Genomic DNA, 25,412 nt, shown 5'->3' on the forward strand with positions numbered 1-25,412 from the left:
TCAACATACTAAAACAATATCCCGGAAAGAAAAAAAATATGCATTTAAATATCAACCGTACTTTCGTTTGAGAACTGATCATGCATGTACGATGTGAACCTACATTTAGTTTAATTGAAGATTCGTACATACGACACAAAGACACAATTTTGTTTTACGGATCATTTCGGCTTATATGACTGGGTGAGTCACGTAAAATATCGAATACAAAATATATTTTTAAAAACAACTGGTAGCAAGATCAGTTGCAGATAATTGGTCAATAACCACATTTTAACTAACTCTTTTCACCTGTTAATTCTTTTCAGCTCAATTCATCAGTGAAAAATGCCCATAATATCACTTTAATGCAATTCTTCATTAAAGTAGCATTACTACTCAAAATCAACGAAAATTTCGTACAATATTTCGTAAAATAAAGCTTAACAATTAAAAATCATTGTTCCTAAAAGCCATTGTCGAAATTTCAACACCAGATGTGGTCTGGTAAAATAGACGTTTGTGGATACAAAATGCTCGTTTTTATTATGGTTTTAACATAGTGTTCGTGTGTCGTATAAATAGATATATTCGCAGGAAATTAACATGGAATTTATTGTGGCCACAAATAAATAAAAACGAGCATTTTGTATCTACAAAAAACTATATAATCAGACCACATCTAGCCTTGAAATTGTGGCTATTGCTGTAAGGAACATTGATTGTTTAGGGGTTAACTTTATTTAACAAAATACTTTACGAAAGTTTCGTTGATTTTGAGCGTTATAGAGACTTTAACTGTTCCAAAACAGGGAGTCTCAGCCTTAACGATTGATTTGGTGATTTTTTAATGTGGTGTCCTCTATAGTATAGGCAATTATTAGTCACTTGACTTAACAATCGTTAGCGGATGCTAACCACACAAGTTCGTCTAAAAATGTTTCTGAAGTTTCATTAAATATTTATTTGAAATGCAAACAAATTAAACGATCATAATTATTCAGCTTCACTTTTGTTTATACCATATTGCATTACGAAAGAAAACAACAGTGTCAATCATATAAATGTATTAACGCCTACATCAATTGTCAAACATCGGACTTGATGACGTAGTTTTTACTACACTTGCATTCTCTGACATTCAAACACGCACGTTCACAAATGCAAGTAAAACCATACTATTACGAATAATTAATCCCGCTTGGCGAATACAAAATGATGAATTGGAATCCGTTATTAAAATGGAATGATCTCATAAATACTTAATCGACGTATAGAATGTAAACACCATTAGACATCAGTGGATCATTCTTCTATAACCGTATTTGTTGACTGTATTATTTAAGAAAATACGATCGCACTCCTATTCGGGACATATTAAATGGAATCATATTGTGGGATTTGGACTCTTGGCCGGCATTTGTTTGCAGTTTTGCAGACAAAGTCAAACCGGAAGAAAAAGTCCGAGAAAGTACACATTGTCTTTCGTGTACAGTTACCTGGAACCTTCAGCGTAAGCACGAATTTCGCATTGTGTGATAGTTTTTTACTTCTTAAAAGTTAGCGATAAACAAATGCTTCGCTCCAATTGCTAATTCAGTTAGAAATCCCTCGTTAGCTTTCGTCCCCTAATGTCAAAGTCAAGTTATTAAAAAAGATTTTGCTCTAAAACCGCAAGGCAAAGAGGTTTTGTATTATGTTGTAACTTCATATACTCGTCGTCTAACAGGTGTGCTCATTATTCCTTTTCAGTCATGTTATGCTTCCCCTGAAGGGAACAGTTCCACAAACAGGTTACATTCAAGAACATAAATAAGCTCTACTGTCACAAAGCTTTCAAATATAAACTATGACAACATAGATTGTAGTAACGGGAATGCGTTCTAAGTCATGTGCATGTCAAAAGATATTTGTCTACTGCACGGTTATGCTTTCACGCAACGTGACATTTTGTCCCCGATTTCAGACGTATTCAAAGATTTATATGTACTTTAAAATATCGGCACAGACTGCACGAAAAACTGTCTTTTATGCACTAACAATTTTTTCAAATGTATTTTAATAACTTTAGATTAGTAAAAGATGAACAAGTAAAGTTCTTAACGGTGTGTTTACATTCTTTCCAGCCCGAGTGTAAACCCCTGAAAACCCAATTGATTCTGCACCCCATTAAGCAATCCGGCATTGACTAGAACCATTTGACTTGTGCAATTTCAGCTTCAGTTATATGTTGATTAAAAAATTACGGGGTGTGAAATGTATGTTTATGCTGTATATATATATATATAAGCCTTATTTTAAAGTTTTGTGTGACATACTCGATGTTAAAACCTGCATAGAACAAATATTTGATGTTCAATTATATTTTAAAAATTGTGCAAACATGGAAAAAATTATATAAATATGTATTTAAACATAAGTTTCTCAGTACTCACAACATCTTCCCTGACCCTGAAGCGGACAGCGCAATACCACAGACTGGTCAGGTGCTACCCTATCCGCTATTAATTCACATAAAGTGTCGTGGTCTCATAAGTGGACAGGCAGCTCTTGGCCAGACTGCGATTTCAATGTCCACTTTAAGGTCACGGTCGATTTCAAGATCTCATTTTCGGACGGGGTATCTGACCGTATGCAATAAAATACCCCTTTTCGGCTCATTTCGCGCATTAATAATCTCTAAAGTAACATATACCCGCAATGTTATTGTAAGGCAGGCGCTTGAAAAATGAGTAACATATTATAATGTCTACGCCAAAAAAAAGAGACACATCAGCAGGTGGTTTAACTGTCTCTGTTTATCGACAACATGATAATTAATTGCATTTTATGTCAAGGGTGACATTAAGAATTTAATACTTTTCAATCTTCGTATGAATTTGGGTGGCCCTTGCCAAAGTCTGCAATGGGTCTCCTATCCTAGTTAGATTTTTTTAAATTATAAAATTAATAATCTCAACAATCATAAATGGATAATATAGTTCGGTGAAACGCGAATTCGGCAAATTGAAATGAATACTGTACAAATGTTCAGCTTCAAACACAAAAACAAACCATGAGTAACTAAAATGAGAAAGTCTGCTTAAGGGATATGTATTTTAAGTTTGATTATTTGATTTTTCGTATTTCCAAAATACTGTTTGGTTACGGTTTTCAAAACGTTCATATAAGCCTTACTCCTTAAATATTGTTTTTCTTTCTATTGGTAATTGGTGTATACTATTTTGTACATTGCAACACATTAAGTCTAGTGTCTTCCAACTTATTACTATGAAATTGTTTTAGCGTATAACATAATGACCATGTGCCCATGTGCCCTTGTACATTCCACTTCAAACCAATCGGCATGCCTACCAGCGCTACACTGTTAAAATATTGAATACATTGTAACGCTTTAGGTATTAAATATTCGTTTAAAAATAAAGGATGTTGCTTTCAGTGCTGGAACCGAATTTTGAAGGCCTTTGCAAACAGTTTGGATCCAGATTAGACGCCACAGAACGTGGCGTCTCATCAGGATCCAAACTGTTTGCTATTCTGATAGTATTCTGTGAAAAAAAATCGAATAAAATGCTAATTTTAGAAAATCAGCAGACCACATTTTAGCAGACGTCAAATTTCCCAGCATGAAAAGGGTTAACTCACTGTATCGCGTTGAGCGATGTAGTTTCGTGAAAGAACCAATAGTAAACATTCGTCATAGCGGTAAATTAATTCGCTATACATCGCTCTTAAAGTAACATTACCACTCAAAATCAACGAATATTTCGTACAATATTTCGTTAAATAAAGCTAAACAATTAAAAATGATTGTTCCTTATGGCGATTGCCGAAATTTCAACGCCAGATGTGGTTTGGTCAAAATAGATGTGTGTAGATACAAAATGCTCGTTGTTTTTCATTTTAAATCCCGCAACGATATCTATTCATACGGCACATGAACACTTACATGGTGTTCGTGTGTCGTATGAATATGGAATTAATTGTGGTCACAAATAAATAAAAACGAGCATTTTGTATCTACACAAATCTATGTAATCATTCCACATCTAGCGTTGAAATTGTGGCTATTGCTATAAGGAACACTGATTGTTTAGGTGTTAATTTTATTTTACGAAATACTTTGCGAAATTTTCGTTGATTTTGAGCGTTATAGAGACTTTGAAGTGATATAAAGTGCATTTTTCACTGTTGAATTGAGCTGAAAAGAATAAACAGGTCAAAAGAGTTAGTTAAAATGTGGTTACCGGTTTTATTAAAAATATATTTTATATTCTATATCTTTCGTGACCCACCTAGTCCTCTAAGCCGAAATGATCCGTAAAATAAAATTGTGTCTTTGTGTCGTATGAACGAATCTGCATTAAAACTAAATTTAGGTTCACATCGTACATGCATGACCAGTTGTCAATCGAAAGTACGGTTGATATTCAAATGCATTATTTTTCTCTTTCCGGGATATTGTTTTAGTATGCTGATGCTGCATTAACAAATATAAGTGTTTATAAAGTGAACACACCAAAAATAAACAACGGTTGCGATTGACACCTATAAACTGTTAGATGCCCATAATATCACTTTAAACATCGAACATAATATATATTTTAATAAACAACTGGTAGCAAGATGAGTTGCAGATAATTGGTCAGTTACCACATTTTAACTAACTCTTTTGATCTGTTAATTCTTTTCAGCTCAATTCAACAGTGAAAAATTCCCATAATATCACTTTAAAGCGGGTATATACGATTTTTTATATGTGTTTAATTGTAATATATTGATAAAATATGTTACAATAACACAAAATAGGCAAGAAAAATTATACATTAAAGCCGAATTTCATAAAATGGAGCAAAGACAAATTAGCGCCCCGAGCCGATAGTGACGTACATATTTTCCTACAATAACCGAAGCATTCGTCTTTGTGTTAGGATCGGAGATAGTGTTCGTGTGTCGTATGAATAGTTATCGTTGCAGGAATTCAAATAAACCGTTAAACTAAGTTTAGATGCACATCGTACATGTATGGTATGCTGGCGAATTCGGCTGTACAGCCGTTTTCAATTTCAGAATTAAATATCTGGCTTATTTCGCATTTTTCGACACATGTTCTTCTTAACTTTTATTTTAATTTATATTGAACTATATATATAATAAGTTTTTTACACAGTTTATATAAATTCATAAATATTTGACAAAATCGTATATACCCGCTTTAAGCGACGTCGGAAAGTAACGCGCTACTGCAATTTATTTAAATGATTTATTTTAGGTAAGCATGGCTTTGAACCTTTTAATTATGCGGTATAATACTCGAAATTAAATAAATGTGCTACATCCCAAATGGCTTTGCGCTCATTTGCTGCCTGTGTCCTACACTTAGTCCAGGGTTTAATGTGTCTGTCACGACTGGTTGCACCGCCACTTGTATTTCTTGTTATGGTTTATAACCCCACAAGGAGTTTGAAGATTTCATTTTGTAAATCCATTTTTTTGCTTTTCGTCATGCCTTCTCTTATACAGCATTATTTCATGAGAGTAGTGCCCGCATACGCTGATTGGTTGGGACGAGCTTTGGATCACGTGCTCCAAGTCACATGTCTTTGACAAAAAGATATATTTAAGGAGAAGAATCGGCTGTTCCCTCGCACTCTTCTTGTGAATTTTCTCTAATTTAGCTCGTAAATACAGTAATGTTTTACAAAGGAGTCTTTGGTGTGAGCCTTTGGTGTGCGATATCCGCTCTTGTGAATGCCCAGCAGCCTTGCCCGAGCGATGTGTTTTTGAAACCAGCAGAGGTCCTAGCGTGCGAGCAACGTGCACAGGTAAGACACATTGTAACGCTTTAGGGTATTCGCTATATCTTTGTATTTATCATTTTTATTTTTTGGTTAAAATATTTGAAAATAAGTGTGAAAAAAGGAACAGAATCTTAGGAATATTTCAAAACTATCGGTATGTAAAATTGTTTAGTTAACATGGCTTACGCATTTGGTACTTATCGGTTGTGCCAACAATGCAACGGTATGTCATACAGTAGAATGTAGCTTTTTGCTTATTATATTCTAATCTGAAACGCTGTAAACTATATTATTTTCTAACATTGAAAGATACTCAAATACGGGTCTGCAAAACGTCCGTTTTTCATTTAGTATTAAAATACTGCATGCTCCGTCGACTGTAGTAAAATACATTTATTTTAATGAGTTGTTATTTTTTTAAACAAAGCTTATTCCCGAATAAAATGCTCCAATAACACGCACGAATTGTTATGTCATAAAATTATGCTGAATTATTATTTTCATATTTGTGCACACTAATATACACCGAAATACGATATAATGTAAATTAAAAAAAACATAATAACTATTTATGTTTTACTACAAACGAATTTTTTTAACGATAATTATTTGGTTAATAACCCATTGCAAGCCGTTTCTTATGCTTGCTTGCACAAATAGGTTATGAAAATATGCATGCACTGGTCAGCACCGATATTTCATGATATATGTCAAACTGATAACCAAATGATCCAGTGAAAACATGAATGCCATTATATATGTTGGATGCTTTATTCTTAATCGTACTCGCAACTTGTATCGGGTATTCCACACATTCAACGCATATAAATGTTAGTGCACGCAAGTAAGTTGTTTATTTGGTTGCGTTATCATAGACAAACATTACGTTCACGCAATACTTAATTATACAATAATATCTAAATAATGATCAATTAATATTAAATTTGGTAACAAATTCGTGAATGTACACGGACACTAAGCCAAAATTGAAACTCTGTAAAACGCTTTCCATTGTGTGAGAATCGCTGACGTTATAAAAACGCAATTGTATCGGATACAATTTCTGGTTAGATTAAAGGGGCCTTTTCACGTTTTGGTAAATTGACAAAATTAAAAAACATTGTTTCAGATTCGCAAATTTTCGTTGTAGTTATGATATTTGTGAGGAACGGTAATTCTGAACATTTACCATGCTCTAAAATATCTATTATATGCATCTTTTGACGATTTAAAAACCTGAAAATTATAAAGCGTTGCAACGCGAAACGATTGAATAATTTTGAGAGTTCTGTTGTTGTCGTTTTAGTTTGTGATGCTACGAGGATTGCTGATTTAAAGTATATAATACATCACTCATTGCATTAGCACGGATGGCTGAGTGGTTTAAGCGATAGACTTTTACTCCAGGGATCAGTGGTTCGAGCCCAGTTGAGGGTTACTTTTTTCTTTCTTTCTTTAATTTTATTTTTGTTTTTAACTGGAGCTTTTCAGATCCAATGTTTACAATTATCACTATAAAGCATTTAATGCCAAACTTCAATACATGCCAAAATCTGTGAAAAGGCCCCTTTAAATACCTCATGTACTATCGCGGTCTAAGGATTACACATTAAACTATAACACACGCTCGATAGTGGCATGTGCGTATACAAATAACTGTATTTTGTACCAATGCCAGTTTAATAAAGAGAATGACCAGTGTCGATGTGTAACATAAATGTTGCGGGATTTGTTTAATGTCGTTCAGTGGTTTGATACTGTTAAAATAAACTATCCATGTAATCTGATTAGATACTATTTAACAGCAGGTTAAAAAGTTTGCGTAAACGTGAAACACGAATTCATTTCAAATTATTGTTGAAGTGATATTATGGGCAGTTTTCACGGTTGAATTGAGCTTAAAAAATTAACAGGTCAAAAGAGTTAGTTAAAATGTGGTTACTGACCAATTATCTGCAACTCATCTTGTTACCAGTTGTTTATAAAATATATTTTATGTTATATTCTATATTTTACATGACTGGTGAGTCCTGTAAGCCGAAATGATCCGTAAAACAAAATTGTGAAAACACCAAAAATAAACAACGGATGCGATAGACACCTATAAAATGTTAGATGCCCATAATAGCACTTTAAGTACATGACACATACATGGATACGAATTGGTTATTGAGTATAGGAACTTGCCAATGTCCTAGCGTAATTCACATTCGGTTAACACATTTGGTTCTCTTTTAAGCTCACCTGAGCACAACGTGCTCATGGTGAGCTTTTGTGATCGCCTTTGTCCGTCGTGCGGCGTCTTCATTTCGCCTTGTGAATACTCTAGAGGCCACATTTATTGTCTGATCTTCATGAAACTTGGTCAGAATATTTGTCCCATTGATACATCGACTGAGTTTGAAACTGGGTCATGCTGGGTTAAAAACTAGGTCACCAGGTCAAACAAAATAAAAGCAGTGTGAACACTGTAGAAGTCACATTTGGTGTCCAATCTTCATGTCACTTTGTCAAAATGTTTGTTTAAATGATATGTTGGTTGAGTTCAAAAGTGGTTCCGGTCCGTTGACAAAAAACATGGCCGCCAGGGGACGGGGCAGTTTTCCTTATAAGGCTATAGAGAAACCTTGTGAACACTCAGGAAGTCACAATTTTTACCCAATCATCATGAAACTTGGTCAAAATATTGGTTTTGACGAGTTCGAAAATGGTCCAGATCGGTGAAAAAACATGGCCGCCAGGGGGCGGGGCAGTTTTCTCTATATGTATATAGTGAAAACATGTGGACACTTTAGAAGTCTTATATTTGGTCAAATCTTTATGAAATTTGGTCAGAACATGTGTTTTCTGGATATGACGGATGAGTTCGAAAATGATTCGGATCGGTAAAAAAACATGGCCACTGGGGGGGGGGGGGGGTCATTTTCCTTATATTTATTGTAAAAAAGGCTTGTGAACACTCTAGAAGTCACTTTTTTTTGCCTATTCATCATACAATTTTTTCTAAACATCGATTTTATAGATATCTCGGACGAGTTCGAAATTGGTCATGATGGGTGGAAAACATGGCCGCGAGGGGGTGGGGCAGTTTTATGTATATGTATATAGTGAAAACATGTGAATAGTCTAGAAGACACATTTTTTGCCCAATCTTCATAAAATTTGGTAAGAAAATGTGTTTCCTAGTTACAACAGTTGAGTTCGAAAATGGTTTGGATCGGTACAAAAACATGGCCGCAAGGGGGGAGGGGGTGGGGTCTTTTTCCTTATATTTATATAGTATAAAAGCTTGTGAATAGTCTAGAAGTAACATTTTTGCCTAATCATCATGAACTTTTTTCAAAACATTAGTTATATGGATGTCTCGGACGAGTTTGAAAATGGTCGTGATCAGTGGAAAAACATGGCCTCCAGGGGGTGGGGCAGTTTTCTTTATATGTATTGTAACGCCTGCCTTGTAATTGTTTACTTAGTTTTTATTCTTACAATAATGATTCTTTTAATTACAATGTTTAATAACTTTTAAATTCATTAATGATAGATCAGGTATATTTTCATTTATGATAATTCTTAAGAAATGAAATAAATGCTTTAAACTCTCTGTAAGTGTGGATGCAGATATTTACATCAGTGGTCAGTGCTGCATCTATTCTGACCAGTGCTTATCTTTACCTGGATACTAGGAATAGCAGTGCTCTCATTTGATTGGATGTTTACCTAGGTTTCTAGCAATGTATGCTATATACACCTCAGAATCAGGGGACTGGCACGTTGTTGGCCTTTCCTATAAGAAACTAATCACCTGAAACATTTGGGTATACAAGTGAAAGACTAATGTTAGACCCCCTGGCTCTAAGTTGAAAGACTTAGTCCTCTAATGGAAAGTTTGGGGTTAGTGAATTACTAATCTGCCAGACCTGTTTAGTGTAGCAGCTGTTAGTTTTATCACGAAGGTGAGTTTTTTTAAGTTGAAATTTCACTTAGTAAAAGTGACTTAGTCTTATTTTTTTCTTAATGAAAATATTGAATTAGTTCTTTACTGCGTTTTATTACTGGAAATGTTAAGTTAGTGAAGTTAGTTTAGTTCTTTTAACTAAGTGCAATTATTAACTAAGTGATAACTAAGGCAATGTGACTTAGTATTTTTTCTCTAAGTGAAAAAAATGAGTTAGTGATTTAATAAAGAACAGGACTTCGTGAATTTATGCAACAACAAGTTAGTGTGTTTAATAAGTGATGAGTGAACATAGTGAATTTATGAAATGACAAATCTCAGCTAGTTTTTTAATTAAAGGGATCTTTTCACGCTTTGGTAAATTGACAAAATTGAAAAAAATTGTTTCAGATTCGTAAGTTTTCGTTTTAGTTATGATATTTGTGAGGAAACAGTAATACTGAACATTAACCATGCTCTAATATAGCCATTATATGCATCTTTTGACGATTTTAAAACCTAAAAATTATAAAGCGTTGCAACGCGAAACGATTGAATAATTTGGAGAGTTCTGTTTTTGTCGTTAAATTTAGTGAAACTACGAAGATTGCTTATATAAGGTATAAAATACGTCAAGAATGTGTACTCGGCGGAATAGCTCAGTAGGCTAAAGCGTTTTTACTTCAGGACTCCAGGGGTCACTGGTTCGAAACCTGCTCCGGGCAATGTTCTTTTCCTTTTTTTTTCTTTTTTTTCTTGATTTTTTACTGGAGCTTTTATGATCCAATGTTTACATTTATCAATATAAAGCATTTAATGAATAAGTTAAAAAAAAAATGCCAAAATCTGTGAAAAGGCCCCTTTAAAGTGACTTAGTGTGTTGTGATTAACGCAAGTTATAAGTTACTAATCGCAGCCGAAGAAATGGATTTAAACTGTTTGTTTTCTCTAAGTGTCTTACATTAGACTTAAGTGAATACTACAATGAAAGCAAGTTCTTTATTATTTGTTTGGTGAAAGTGAGTTTGTTTGAAAACATGTGAACAGTCTAGAAAACACATATTTGGCCCAATCTTCAGAAATTTTGACATAACTTGGAAGAGTTCAAAAATGGTTCAGGGCTGTTAAAAAACATGGCCGCCAGGGGCCATTTGTTGTTCATTCTTCATGAAACTCGGTTAGAACATTTGTTCCATTGATATCTTGGGCTGCAAAGAACTGGTCATTTCTTTTTATCTCAGGTGAGCGACTTTGGGCCTTTCAGGCCTTCTTGTCTGGTATTATATTAAGTAGTTCATGTTGTTCATTAACGATTGAGGTGTTGTGTTATGTTTTACTATAGCACTACACTTTCACACGAGCAAAGATAATTTATCGTACATATTTATTGACAATGAAGCTGTATCATTTATTTTCCCCTACCGGTGAAACCGGAGGGGACTTATGGTTTTCGCTTGCGCTCTGTCTGTCTGTAAGTCTGCCTGTTACACTTTTCTGGATACTGAAATAACTTTAAAAGTTCTTCATATTTGTTTATGAAACTTAAAACATGGATAGATAGCAATATGGAGATTATGCACGCCATTTCATGGCGTTGCTATGGCAACACATAAAAAATAAACATTCTGACAATCGTGCAGTTTTACCGGTAAGGGACCATATTGATTGGCAATCTCTCGTTTTATATAATGTCGTTTTATAGATTCAGCAATATATGCAAATGCGCTAGTATAATCACACGTGCAAGTGAATTCAACCATTGTGTTCGATACTGTACCCATTTTAACTTTATAGCGTAGGTACCATAATGTATGTTCATCGTACAATTTAAACTAGAACATAAAAAAACGTTTGGAGAGTAGCTTTTTTCTTTGCACACCCTCTGTACAAGATTTAAAATATATATGCCGATATTCTTTCTCAACAAGAGAAAATCAAATCATCGTTTGATATAATTAAGTCGTAAAAGTCGATGGTTCATCGCGAAAATAGTTCATCATCATCATGATCATCATCATCGTGATCATCTTTATCATCAGCATCATGATCATCATCATCATTATCATCATCATTTGTATTATTATTAGTGCTTGTTTATTTTTGTTGCGGTTGGTTTTGTTTTTGTTTCAGTACCCCAAAATTCCCAAAGTACAAAAGTTTCTGCATTTTGAATTTAATTTATTTAGATTTGATTAAGCATTAGTTGTTTTTCAAAGAAGATTCAAGTATTCATTTGATTGACATATTTTCTTCCACCACAGCCAGTGCATCATTATTAAATTTTTGTGTTGTTTTCAAATGCTTTTTTCACGCGTGAAAAAAAAATCTTACGAAACCTTCGCACGTGGTCAAGTTCTTTTATATTTGTTAGCCTTAGTGTAATTTTCATGTTAAAAGCTATAAACTGAAGACGTTTGCAGGAATAAACCGACTTGACATGATCATTAATTCATTTTTTACAGAGAAATAGTAAATAGTATCACGTGTTGCATCGATTGGTAAAAATAACAACCTTTAAACTGGAAAGCATTTATCATCATAATATATTTCCATATGAACTAAATTAAGGCATATAATAAATGCACATACCGGACGAGACTGTTAACACCATACGGAAGGCCCAGGCCTGCATGCAGATGTTCTTTGGGAACAGACGCACATACAACTATTTTCTTGAAGCCCGGAAGTTCTCACTGTTCATTTTCTATGCAGAACGAGCCTGTGAACCAGACCCTAGCAGCCGAGGCGTGCCTGCGGACGTACTTTGTGAACAGAGTCACCGCCAACCCAATGCTACCAGAAGACTACGCCTTGCTCGCAGAATTCGCCGCAAAAAAGTAAGTAACGTCGTCATAATAAAACAACAAATCAGACACATAGCAAATTGAAATCAAACCCAGCTTGAAAACGTATGAATTTCGACCCAAGAGGTAGTTTGGTAATCGTACAAACTCCACATTTGAAATCGATTTTCGAATTTCGATTCAGACTATTGCTGACACTGTCATTGTAATATACATATATATATATATGAATAATGCACCTATTTCAATACCAGTTTATTCCAGAAAACAAATGTTAAAATAAGCCAATAAAGCAGATTTTAAACCGACATAACTTGTGTTGGTTTTACCTTGGAGTTATGCAATTTTGACCAGGCATCAACCAATTTTGACACGTGACTGTTTTAAAATGACGTTTCTTTCACCTAGTCAGCTGTTGTTTGAATTTTATTTGTCGATGCTACATACGAACATAGCATATCATACATTGTGATGGTGATGATGTTCATTATAATCGATTCATGCAGTCTTATATGAAATAAGTTTAAAGTATGTGTTTTCCTGATTTAGGCGTACATTACTACCACAAGTGATGTACTGTTCATTGGTATGTAATATAAGTTTATTATCGGACAAACCGATTTATGAAGAACACAAGACGAAAGTCTTTTACGACAAAACTACAAACCTTTTCGTTCCGTGTTTTTGCATGAGACTTACATACGCTCCATGTTAGCTGTGTGAAACAAAACAAACGGTGTGATAGGAAGTTGAACTAAGAACAGTGTTAAATTGTTTTAAAGCTTTTTTTGTTCCGTACCGATTACCCTGTATTAGTCTAAAGGTTTACCTTTCGATTGTCATGTATTTATGTCCTTCCCCCGTCAGTTCGTTCGTCAGTATGCCCGTCCATCTCTTCGCCCCCTTACTTCGTTAAAAACTACAAACAGTAATTTGATAAAACTTCATATACTTATAAAGGAGAATATATTGCATCTATTCTGCAAGACCCTTCCTTTACCAGATATTAAAGGATGGTTCACTGTTACTCAAATCGAAAAAAGCAAACCTGAATGTTTAAATAATTTAAACGTTGCATACTTAAGGCATAATCATAAAACATTGGAGTCAATTTCTTCCCCTGCTCATCCGTCCATGTGTTTGTCGATCGCCAAAAACTGAAATACCTAGAGAAGAACTGAGGATTATCAAACGTATTAAAGGCAATAACTGGTGAATCGAAAACCCCTTAGTTTATAAATGAAGAAAGTCATGTAAATAAAACAAATAGCACAAATTAATATGATTTATACTTTTTGAGTTATTTCGTTGTTAGAATAATGCATGTCATATTTAAAAAAAAACATGTAAAATTCAATTCTGTATTAATTTATATTTTTATCATACATATAACATTACATCTCAAAAACGAAATCAGTGACTCATTTGTATTCTTTTGTATTGTTTTATTTCTCACTATTGTATGCATGCAATTAACAAACAACAACAATCATACTCTAAAAAAAGAATACAATCGCGGAATTGTCTTTAATACATCTTTTACTTTCGTGGTACATCATGCATGTACGTATTATGTCATCATAATGCATAAACATGTAGTAACATTGCCGATAAGTTAAATATTTGACAGCATTTAGCCAATACGTTATACTCGTTATGTAAACCCGTCATCTGTATTTCATGCAACACAATATGTCACGTCTTGTGTCGTATTATTTATGTTCACAATGGTAAAAGGTGTGAACATTGATATTTTATGACATTCATATACTGCGGATATAAAATAATTTAACGGTCTTGCTATGTGCGTTTGTTATTTTTTTTGTGATATATAGTGATGATTTCGCTAAACCATCCAACATCGCATTTTACAAGATATTTTGTTTGGTATAACAAAACAAGAAAAATACAATGATACACTCATTTCTGACTAGCGCAAAAGCTTAAATAAGTCATTGATGTTGTAGTTCTTTTTGAATATGTTCCAAATAGTAAACTGTCAAATTTAATAAGCAATGCAAAGAAAGCTCCAAATCAGGTTTGGTACATGGATCAAATTCTAAATGCAAATATATTTGCTTAATTAGAATCACATAATCAGATGCGATACAAGTGTCCGATTGAACACTTTTTCTATTAGAATACAAAACATGTATTTGTAATTGTAATTCGTTTTGATAGATTATGTTTAATCCCCTAGCGATCAGAGAAACAAGAGTCAGAGTGCCACAACTTAGAACGAACATATTAATGTTCTTTAATAAACTGATATTTATATGAACCCTTTCCCTTTGAGTTAAAGCGGGTATATACGATTTTTTATATGTGTTTAATTGTAATATATTGATAAAATATGTTACAATAACACAAAATAGGCAAGAAAAATTATACACTAAAGCCGAATTTCATAAAATGGAGCAAAGACAAATTAGCGCCCCGAGCCGATAGTGACGTACATATTTTCCTACAATAACCGAAGCATTCGTCTTTGTGTTAGGATCGGAGATAGTGTTCGTGTGTCGTATGAATAGTTATCGTTGCAGGAATTCAAATAAACCGTTAAACTAAGTTTAGATGCACATCGTACATGTATGGTATACATGCTGGCGAATTCGGCTGTACAGCCGTTTTCAATTTCAGAATTAAATATCTGGCTTATTTCGCATTTTTCGACACATGTTCTTCTTAACTTTTATTTTAATTTATATTGAACTATATATATAATAAGTTTTTTACACAGTTTATATAAATTCATAAATATTTGACAAAATCGTATATACCCGCTTTAAAGCTTACCCATCGTTATTTACTTTAAAAATATAGTATAGAAATATAGAAATAGAGTATATTATAAAAATTGCGAAGATATTATTACGTAATGAGATCGATGTGGTTTAAAAGTAAAACAGCAAACATAATCGTAAGTCTTGTTGTTCCGCACTGGTAGAACAAAAAATTAAAGTAACATAACTACTCAAATTCAACGAAACTTTCGTACAATATTTCGTTAAATAAAGCTAAATATTTAAAAATTAGTGTTCTTTATGGAAATTGCCAAAAGTTCAACGCCAGATGTGGTCTGGTAAAATAGATGTTTGTAGATATAAAATGCTCGTTTTATTATGGTTTTAAAATGGTACCATTTTAGTGTTCGTGTCTCGTATCAATAGATATATTCGCAGGAAATTAAAGTGATATTATGGGCATTTTTCACTGTTGAATTGAGCTGAAAAGAATAAACAGGTCAAAAGAGTAAGTTAAAATGTGGTTACTGACGAATTATCTGCAACTCATCTTGCTACCAGTTGTTTATAAAAATATATTTTACATTGATATTTTACGTGACTCACCCAGTCCTGTAAGCGGAAATGATCCGTAAAACAACATCGTGTATTTGTGTCGTAAAAAAGAAAATGCACTAAAACTAAATTTAGGTTCACATCGTACATGCATGATCAGTTGTCAAACGAAAGTACGGTTGATATTCATATGCATTTTTTTCTCTTTCCGGGATATTGTTTTAGAATGTTGATGCTGCATTTACAAATATAAGTGTTTATGAAGTGAAAACCCAAAAAATAAACAACGGTTGCGATAGACACCTATAAACTGTTAGATGTCCATAATATCACTTTAACATGGAATTTATTGTGTCCACAAATAAATAAAAACGAGCATTTTGTATCTAAAAAAATCTATGTAATCATACCACATCTAGCGTTGAAATTGTGCCTAGTGCTATAAGGAACACTGATTGTTTAGGTATTAACTTTATTTTACGAAATAGTTTACGAAATTTTCTTTGATTTTGAGCGTTGTAGAGACTTTAACAGTTGTAAATACTCGTATGCCCCAGTTATCTACAAGAAATAGCATATACATGTTTGCCTTAACACAGGTTCGGGAAGAATCCGCCCGTTAGCGGCAACCGAGTAAGGCGCGACATCCGGGTTCTATCCATCTCGGAGCGATTGAAGCTCTTCCGGGCGTTCAACGTTCTCTACAAGGTGTGAATTTCGTCGTCCACGTAGCGACATCGACGCTTAAACATCGGTTGAAGCCTCTACATGTCGACAGCAACACATGAGTGTCGCTCTGAGAAAACTGGGCATAATGCATGTGCGTAAAGTGTCGCGCCAGATTAGCCTGTGCAGTCCGCACAGGCTCTTCAGGGACACACTTTCCGCCTGAATTGGAGTTTTGCGAAGAAGAGACTTCATTTTAACGAAAAATGTCATAAAAGCGGAAAGTGTCGTCCCTGATTAGCCTGTGCAGACTGCACAGGCTAATCTGGGATGACACTTTACGCACAGGTATTAAGCCCAGTTTTCTCAGAACAAAGCTCAAATATACAGCTACTTACTAAACAGCGCATCAAATGAAGTTATTACCTATCACATACAAACAATGTAGTTACGGTAACAGGAAAATAATTAAAGGGAGATTTATCATTACATGGACACATTTCTGGAATGTATCGTGTACATATGGAGCAGATTCTTTAAGAATGAAATATCATCACTTTGGTTTAAATATTATGTCAGGGCTTTATTGGCGTCGCTCTAAAGCGCGGCGACTAGTATGTAATGCATTTTTTTCGCTTATGGGAGGAGCAGTTATTGTACGGATCAATGTATATATTTTTGTTTCAGAACATCTTGCATAGTGGTGATTTTTTGTGTAAATTAGTGTAAATAAGTACTGCATTTGTGCCTATTATATTTATTACAACATTTATTGCCAATAATGCAAAGTTAATTCTTTTAATGAATAGCTAAACACGGGGACCGGACACTAATAAAAGATCACAGTGACTGGGCAAATACGCGAATCAGTGAAACTTTAAATAAATTGTCAACATTTTTGTCTGAAACTTCAACAGTCTCCGTAGTGTAGTGGATGAGGTGTTCGCCTATCGGGAGTTGGTGGGTTCGATTCCCAGGAGGGGAGCATGTTTTATTTATTATTTTTTGTCATTTATATATATTATATTTTTAATATATATATATATATATATATATATATATATATATATATATATATATATATATATATATATATATATATATATATATATATATATATATATATTTATTTATTTTTATTTTATATATTATTTTAAATAGAATGTAAAAATACTGCGTTTTAATGCGACCTAAATACAACGTTGCACATTTTTATTAAAATTAAAGGATGCCGCGTGGTGACAATGTTAATAAAATTTCTTACATCTCTTAAATATCTTATAAAAAAAAATACACGTGTTGTTATATTAACAAATAAATGCAAACAACACATCTATTTTGCATGTATTTTTGTTGTTGTTAATGGTTGTCTATCATAGGCCCTAAGTACTATATATAGAGCGCGAAGCGCGACACGTATTATTGATTGTCACAATGAGTTGTGAAAAGGAAGCAGCTGCTTATCAAGGAGGAGCTGTGTCCCAGCAACCCTTTTCGCTAGAGTAAAGCACTCCTCGGAGATTTTTTTTAAGAACCACATATAGAGCGCGAAGCGCGACACGTATTACTATCCAGGTGGTATGGACCCTTTGGTATGGACTTTTTTAGGTGACACTATCAATGCGCATTTTGTGAGATGAAGCAGATTTTTTAAAATCTACACAGTTCTGTTCCATTAATGAAAATTGCACACGGATGCCAGTAAAAAAGGAAATTAATGTTAAGAAAATGAACTATGGAATATTTGGGGGTTACAACACAAAATCATAGATAATGGTTATTAGAGGTTTATAACACAACATCACAGATAATGGTTATTTGGGGGTTATAACACAAAATCATAGATAATGGTTATACCAGTATCTTTTTCTATTCTGCTTAAAATAATCGGCAAATATAATAATATTTACAGTAGAAAAAAAATCGTTCCATGTAACTTCATTGAGTGCCTTTTACACTGAAATTCCCGACGCCCTTTGCATCAATACTTATCTTGTGCCTTTAAGGATCAGTAAAGTTTGGTTTAGATCTTAACTCCATCGACTTGTTTGACGCCTATCATGCTGGGGCGCGAACGAGACTTGTATCTAGTAATCAGATTACTTAAATATCGCGTTCTAGCATGCTAATATATTTTACGCGATCATGCTGTTTGACTTTCTCAAAGGGCATTTCCTTTCGGGTACATTATTTCCGGTCCAACTACCAATCTTCATTAGGTTGTTTCTAGAACGACCTTTTATTATAAATTTAAATAAATGAGTTAAAGATGTCCGGATAACATTTATTGCGCCTTTGTTTCAGAGGTCGCCGTGGTGTAATGGATGTTGTGTCCGCCTAACGACCGGGAGGTCAAGGGTTCGATACCCATCGTGTGAGCGTTCTTTAGATCTCCCCCAAAGAAACAAAGTACTGGTTCTAGGCCCAGGAAACGGACTCGAGAGCGCTTATGTAAGCCTTAGGCTTTCGATGCAATCGAGCTTAAATAAATAGGGTTGAACTAAAACAAAAACTTTGTTTCAGACGGGCGTGCTACAAAGCTTCGGCCGTATCCACGGCCAACAGGTTCTCCGGAAACACCACGGGGCCAGCTTCCTGCCCTGGCACCGCGTCTTCTTAGCAGCGTGAGTGTAGTCGGAGCGTTCGTATTACGTTTTCAAGACAAAATGTGTCGTGTTCTGAGAAAACTGGGCATAATGCATGTGCGTAAAGTGTCGTCCCAGATTAGCCTGTGCAGTCCGCAGACAAGGAACGACACTTTCCGCTTTAATGGTATTTTTTGTTTGAAGGAAGTCCCTTGTTACCGTAAATCTAGTTTAAGCGGAAAGTGTCGTCCCTGATTGGACAGCACAAGCTAATCTGGGACGACACTTTACGCACATGCATTATGCCCAGTTTTCTCAGAACACGACACAAATAGAGTCATTTCCCTTTGATAGGAGCATTATGTCAGGGACGACGTATTTTAATACTTAAATACATTACAATGCATTGCATTCAATAAATAACATACAACTAGCATGCCTGACAGCATAGCAATATAACTGCGGTCACACCAGTGTTACATTTCAAGCGATCTTTCTCTAAAAATACAAATAAGCAGTCTCAACATTCCAAAATAGTTTATGAAACAACGCGACGAAAAATAATCATACACATAAATCCATTTATGCCAAGCATATAGAAAAAAGGCCTTGACAAACAGCGTAGACCTAGATGAGACGGCGCATGATGCGGCGTTTCATCAGGGTCCGCGCTGTTTTCTTAAATATGTTTCTGTAAGAAATATTCTAAATATAGAAATAAAATTACTAGACATCCCTAATTTTGGAAATAAATTGATCCAATTTAGAAGGATGGGAGAGTCCACTAGGCATAAATGGGTTAATAACACAAACTGATGGTCCGATTCAGGGTCGAGGAAAAGTTGCGCGAAGTCGACCCGGAAGTGTCACTCGCTTACTGGGACTACTCCATGGACTACTACTTGCCACTTCCGTCGGACTCTGTCATTTGGAGCTCATGCTTTGCCGGCAATGGCGACGGCATCGTCCGTGAGGGCCCCTTCCGGTTCATGTACGGCGGCTTCAACGACTTGATCAGACGTGACATTGCGCGGAACGGAACATGTCCGCCCCGGTTGATCAACAAGGACGATATTGACCAGCTGATGAGGTTTTGCTATTATGCGGTAGGTTTTTGGCATGTGATATTATCCTTAATCCATTTGTGCCTTAGTGGACTCTCCCATTTTTCTAAATTGGATCAATTTATTTCCAAAATTAGGTATGACTAGTATATTTATTTCTATATTTAGAATATTTCTTACAGAAATTCCTTAAAGCAAACAGCGCGGACCGTGATAAGACGCCGCATCATGCGGCGTCTCATCTGGGTCTACGCTGTTTGCCAAGGCCCTTTTTCTAGACGCTAAGCATAAATATGTTAATGAGTACATTCATATGAATTTTAAAACAACCGACAAATAGTTAACAATGCAAGCAAGCCTTCAAGTTCTGGAAAAAAAGAGTCTGACCATTAGCCTATTTTTTCTTACCTTGGAAAAATATCCTACTGACACTTAAATTGTAACATATCGTATTCAAGTACCTTTATGTATTTGTTTATCCCTAGCTTACAATATCCCTACAACTTAAGCTTGGGTACACATTTTGAACAACATTTCTGTTATAGCAAATTTCTGAGGGGTAATCACGTGACAAACAAGATTGCGACGTAAATTCCAAATGGAGGTCAATGATGCAACATAGTGTTATCGTTAACTTTAGCACCTGAAGCACTTCATGCTGTATAACTTGCAAGATCTATGAAAACACTGACCATACTTGTTGTCAACTTATGAGATCGTTCAACAGGAATCCCAAATTTTTGACTGCACAGTCCTACATTAATCTAATCTTCCGGTTGGTTATTGCTAAATACCGTCTTTATGGTTATTGGTTATTCCCGTCTCCTGCAGAATATATCGACCGGAAATACGCCAAACTACTTCCAGCAGGTTAACAACCTAGAGGTTTTACACGATGGTGTTCACGACTGGGTGGGCGGGGACATGTCTTACGTTCGGATGGCGCCATACGACCCCTTGTTCTACATGCACCACACTTTCATCGACTACATCTGGGAGCAGTTCAGGACCCGACAGTCATCCTCGAGGTGAGAAGTTAATTCATCCTTTTCTGCAGCCGAATCTTTTTTTTTAAAGCAAACTATCGTTTGAACTTTAGCGCAAATATCATTTCACTTGTGATATTTTATTTTAGGAACGCTTTATAGTGTTATGTGACGTTATCCCAAACGATAAAGTGTGTGTAAACAAACAAACGCTCAATCCAGGAAACTTTAAAGTAGATGATGATTTTGCATTTTTGTCATTAACATGTATATTCAAGCCGTTTCAACAAAAAACGAACATTTATATAAAAAAATAAAGGCCAATATTGAACAAAGATAACATTCATCATGGTCGAAACGAAACAGTTAGCGCTTTAGAAAACTAGCTCTATTCCATTTCTAAGAATCGCATGATTGACTCCATATGTATTCACTATTTACGCTCGATTAGTCATTGTCGGCTCGGGTACTACTTAATTGTACCCTGGTATTCTTAAGTTTACTTAAATGTACACCGGGTACAGCAAATGTACTTACACGTAATCGAAAAGTTTAGACTGTATCCGAGTTTAATTCCCTCCCTAAATCCGATGTCGTAAAACACGCTACGGAATACAAAACAAAATTCTATTTCAACAAAACCTGCCTGAACATGCTATTTGGGGTAGGATTTTGGATAATATAAAATTCATTTAACATAATATTAACATAAATATGAACATAATTAATTTTAAAAAGAAAGCCGACAACGAACAGTTCAGCGTGAGTTTTCCCAGTATGTTTCAGTATAATTTCCGTGCCCGGGTACATTAAAGTAACTTAAAAGTACCCGGAGTACATTTAAGTAGTACCCGAGCCGACAATGACCAATCGATCACTACTTACCTTACAATCTTCATATCCTAGTTATAAAAATCTGGACATTAAGCATTACTTGTTAGGAACTTCGTTTGCATTATCTTGAACGTGTTTGCGTTGGTATACAACTAGTTTTTACGCACTGGTAACTGCAATTTACCCATGTTTTATCTTAGAACTGTAAAAATGAATGTACATTTATTAACTTGTACATGGTAATAACTGTGTGGAAGATATGCCGCAACCTGCGATTTAACACATTCGTTAACAAATAAATAACTTTCTTCGGTAAACAGTTGCCGAGTGGACGTCGAGAGAGACTACCGGGAACCTGGCGACTACGCAGTGGACAACTTCCCCGGTCACGCCCCCTGGGAAGAGATGCACGGATTCGAGTACCTGCAGAACCGCGACGGTCTGTGGCGCAACTGGACCACAGCCGTGTTCGGCTACGAACCATCCCCGAGGTGCCCCGAGTGCGGCAATTCAGAGAATCTCTACTGCAACCGGGATATTGACCCGCGCCGACCGGAGGGCGTCTGTGTGACGAAGACGAAGTTCTTCTGCGTTGATCCCCCGTTAACGGATTTTGATAGAGATGAGCCGTTTGAAGAGCCGCTAGGTGGCGGAGCCACTCTCACACAGAGCACTATACACAAGGGGCTGCCAGGGGATGGACGTACCAGATTCATGTCAAAAGAAGAGGGCCTTGCTATTCTCAGGAAGCAGATGGGGCACGGTAAGTTAAACATGAGCCTGTTTGTTTAATTTTATCGACTGAAGTGTATGCATCGTTTATGCTGTTTTTACCATTCATCCGTTTCATTGCAGAACAGTAATTTAAGCAGGCTATTCGTTCAGCGTACATTTATTTGATTACAGTTTAACCCTTTCAGTGCGGGAACCGAATTTTGAAGGCCTTTGCAAACAGTTTGGATCCAGATGAGACGCCACAGAACGTGGCGTCTCATCTGCATCCAAACTGTTTGCTATTCCGATAATATTCTTTGAAAAAAATCGAAGAAAATGCTAATTTTAGAAATTCAGCAGACGACATTTTAGCAGACGACAAATTTCCCAGCATGCAAAGGGTTAACGGTTATTTATTTCATAAGGTTCCTATCAGCAAACATATTCACATTATAAACATCATTTCAATTCGGGAACAATATTTTCCAACATTGCTTAACAGTAAACTTTACTCTTGTATACACCCTTTTAATATCAATAATTCATATTCTTAAACCCGCATGTATTTTAAATATAACAAATAAATAAATATTGATTTGGAACATGCAATGTAAGATAAAAAATAATATATGTCAACAAGAAATATATTGACCAATATTAAATCATCGAATGATGGTTGTAACAGCATTATTACTTGGTAACAAAGAATCAGTCTTTTTTTCGTTATTAAGAACTCGAATTGTTGATATAAAATCAATTATTGATATCATGAAATGACATTCACAATTAAGGAAGTCCTCTTATTTTTTATTTTAATAAATCGAATTTACGAAGCTTAATATCAAGAAAACTTAATGTGATATTAAATTAGAAAATAGTAATTGCTATTAATTCGATGTTTATATCAAATTAACTGACGATTACGAAGAATTCAATAAACTAACAGGAATTCGGCGTGTTTTTGTATTGTTTGAAGATAAATATGATTAATTCATGGCGGCTAATAAGTGGTTAATGCTCAGGCAGTATCCATAAATACAAGCGGATTTGGCTCAGAAACTCGTCCTTCTTAATAACATATTACAATAAGCTAACATGCTGATAAAATGAGTTAAAAATTAATGCCTATGAAAGATCCAATGGTGTAATTTATTTGTTCAGTGACCGGGTCAACGCCATCTGTAACGTACGAGGTTAAGGGACCAGGAGTACCACAGAACGGCAAGTCAACGCTGAAATTGAATCTGCACGAGGAATTGTATGTTATTTCTAGTGCTGACAGTCAGGGGGCGCTCGAGACATACGAGGCAATTATTCGGGCTCTAGTGACCACTACTGCCGCGATTCTTGCCGTTTTGATTTAGGTAATTGTATCCTGTATATTTCTAAAAAAAATAGTTCTTAAGCAGTTTAAATTTTTGTCAAACTAAAGTGAGTATTAAAATTAAGAATGACACGTGGTTGAAATGTTCATGTTTTGTTATTATTGTAAAATACATTTATTGTTTGTTGAAATCCGAGCAGCTGGACCCAATTTATATAATGGTGTAGATACTCCGTTTTGTGTGAATATGTTTTATTTTGGCATACGGTTGCCCGTAAACTTGAATGAAGCATTTTTTCGATTTAGCGCGGTCTCAACTTCTTTTCTTCACATTTAAGAGTTATATATAAAATTCATTTAAGTAAACACTGCAGTTTCATCGATTGCAAACATTTATAAAATAAAATATATAATATAAACTTCAAAATACCAAGATCAGAATAAGAACAAATATTAGCGTACACCTATAATATTGCAGTAAAAAATGAATAAGTACACAATAAACTTAGTATGTCGATAATATTGGTAACATCCAGAATATACAAACTATTATATTTTTGTAAATTTTATAAAGAATGCTTCGCTGTACGTGCTTTCTTACAACAAACCACGTCCATTTAGAAATTTTAGAACACATTTTTCCAATGAGGTCGCCGTGGCGAAGAGGCTACCCTTGTCCGCTTAAGCGACCGGGAGGTCATGGGTTCGATCCCCACTGTGGGAGTGTTCTTTAGATCTTCCCCATAGAGACCATGTACTGGTTCAAGGTCAAGGAAATGGACTCGATGACGTTTTAAATAAGCCCTAGGCTTTCTCTGCAATCGAGCTAAAATAAATAGGTTTAAACTAATGTTACGAATATACATTGTTATTACTGGTTGGGTTCTATTAATTAACATACGTGATCGAAATCTCATTATAATGACTTTAAACGATCATTTAGCGCGTTCCTTTGTATGCCTACGGTTTATTAGGTCCGAACACTATCAACGTATATATGAGACATATACATGTGATGGGGTATAAATCATAAACAAATCATATTCGTATGATAATATGTAATGGCTTTTTACAGGTCTAGCAATGGTTAAAACAAGGTTTACAACCAATCTATATTGTAAACAATCATCTTCATGCAAATTAGTTACTGTTTGTGTTTGCTTTAAACATATGCTTTTATTTCGGAGAATTTTTGTTTACGCTATTAAAGTTTCACTGCTATTGTAGTAAATCAATGTATTTAGTCCTATTGTTCGAATATATATATATATATATGTGTGTGTGTGTGTGTGTGCACGTATACACACGTGTTTCTTTGCTAATTGTAAGTTTTATTAGTTGTTATTAATGACTTAGACGCGTCCTTAATTATATGTCTTAATATATATTATATGAATTCGGACGTACACGCATCATTAACTG

Source organism: Dreissena polymorpha, chromosome 8 (assembly GCF_020536995.1).
Source record: "Dreissena polymorpha isolate Duluth1 chromosome 8, UMN_Dpol_1.0, whole genome shotgun sequence".
Taxonomy (NCBI): Eukaryota; Metazoa; Mollusca; class Bivalvia; order Myida; family Dreissenidae; genus Dreissena; species Dreissena polymorpha.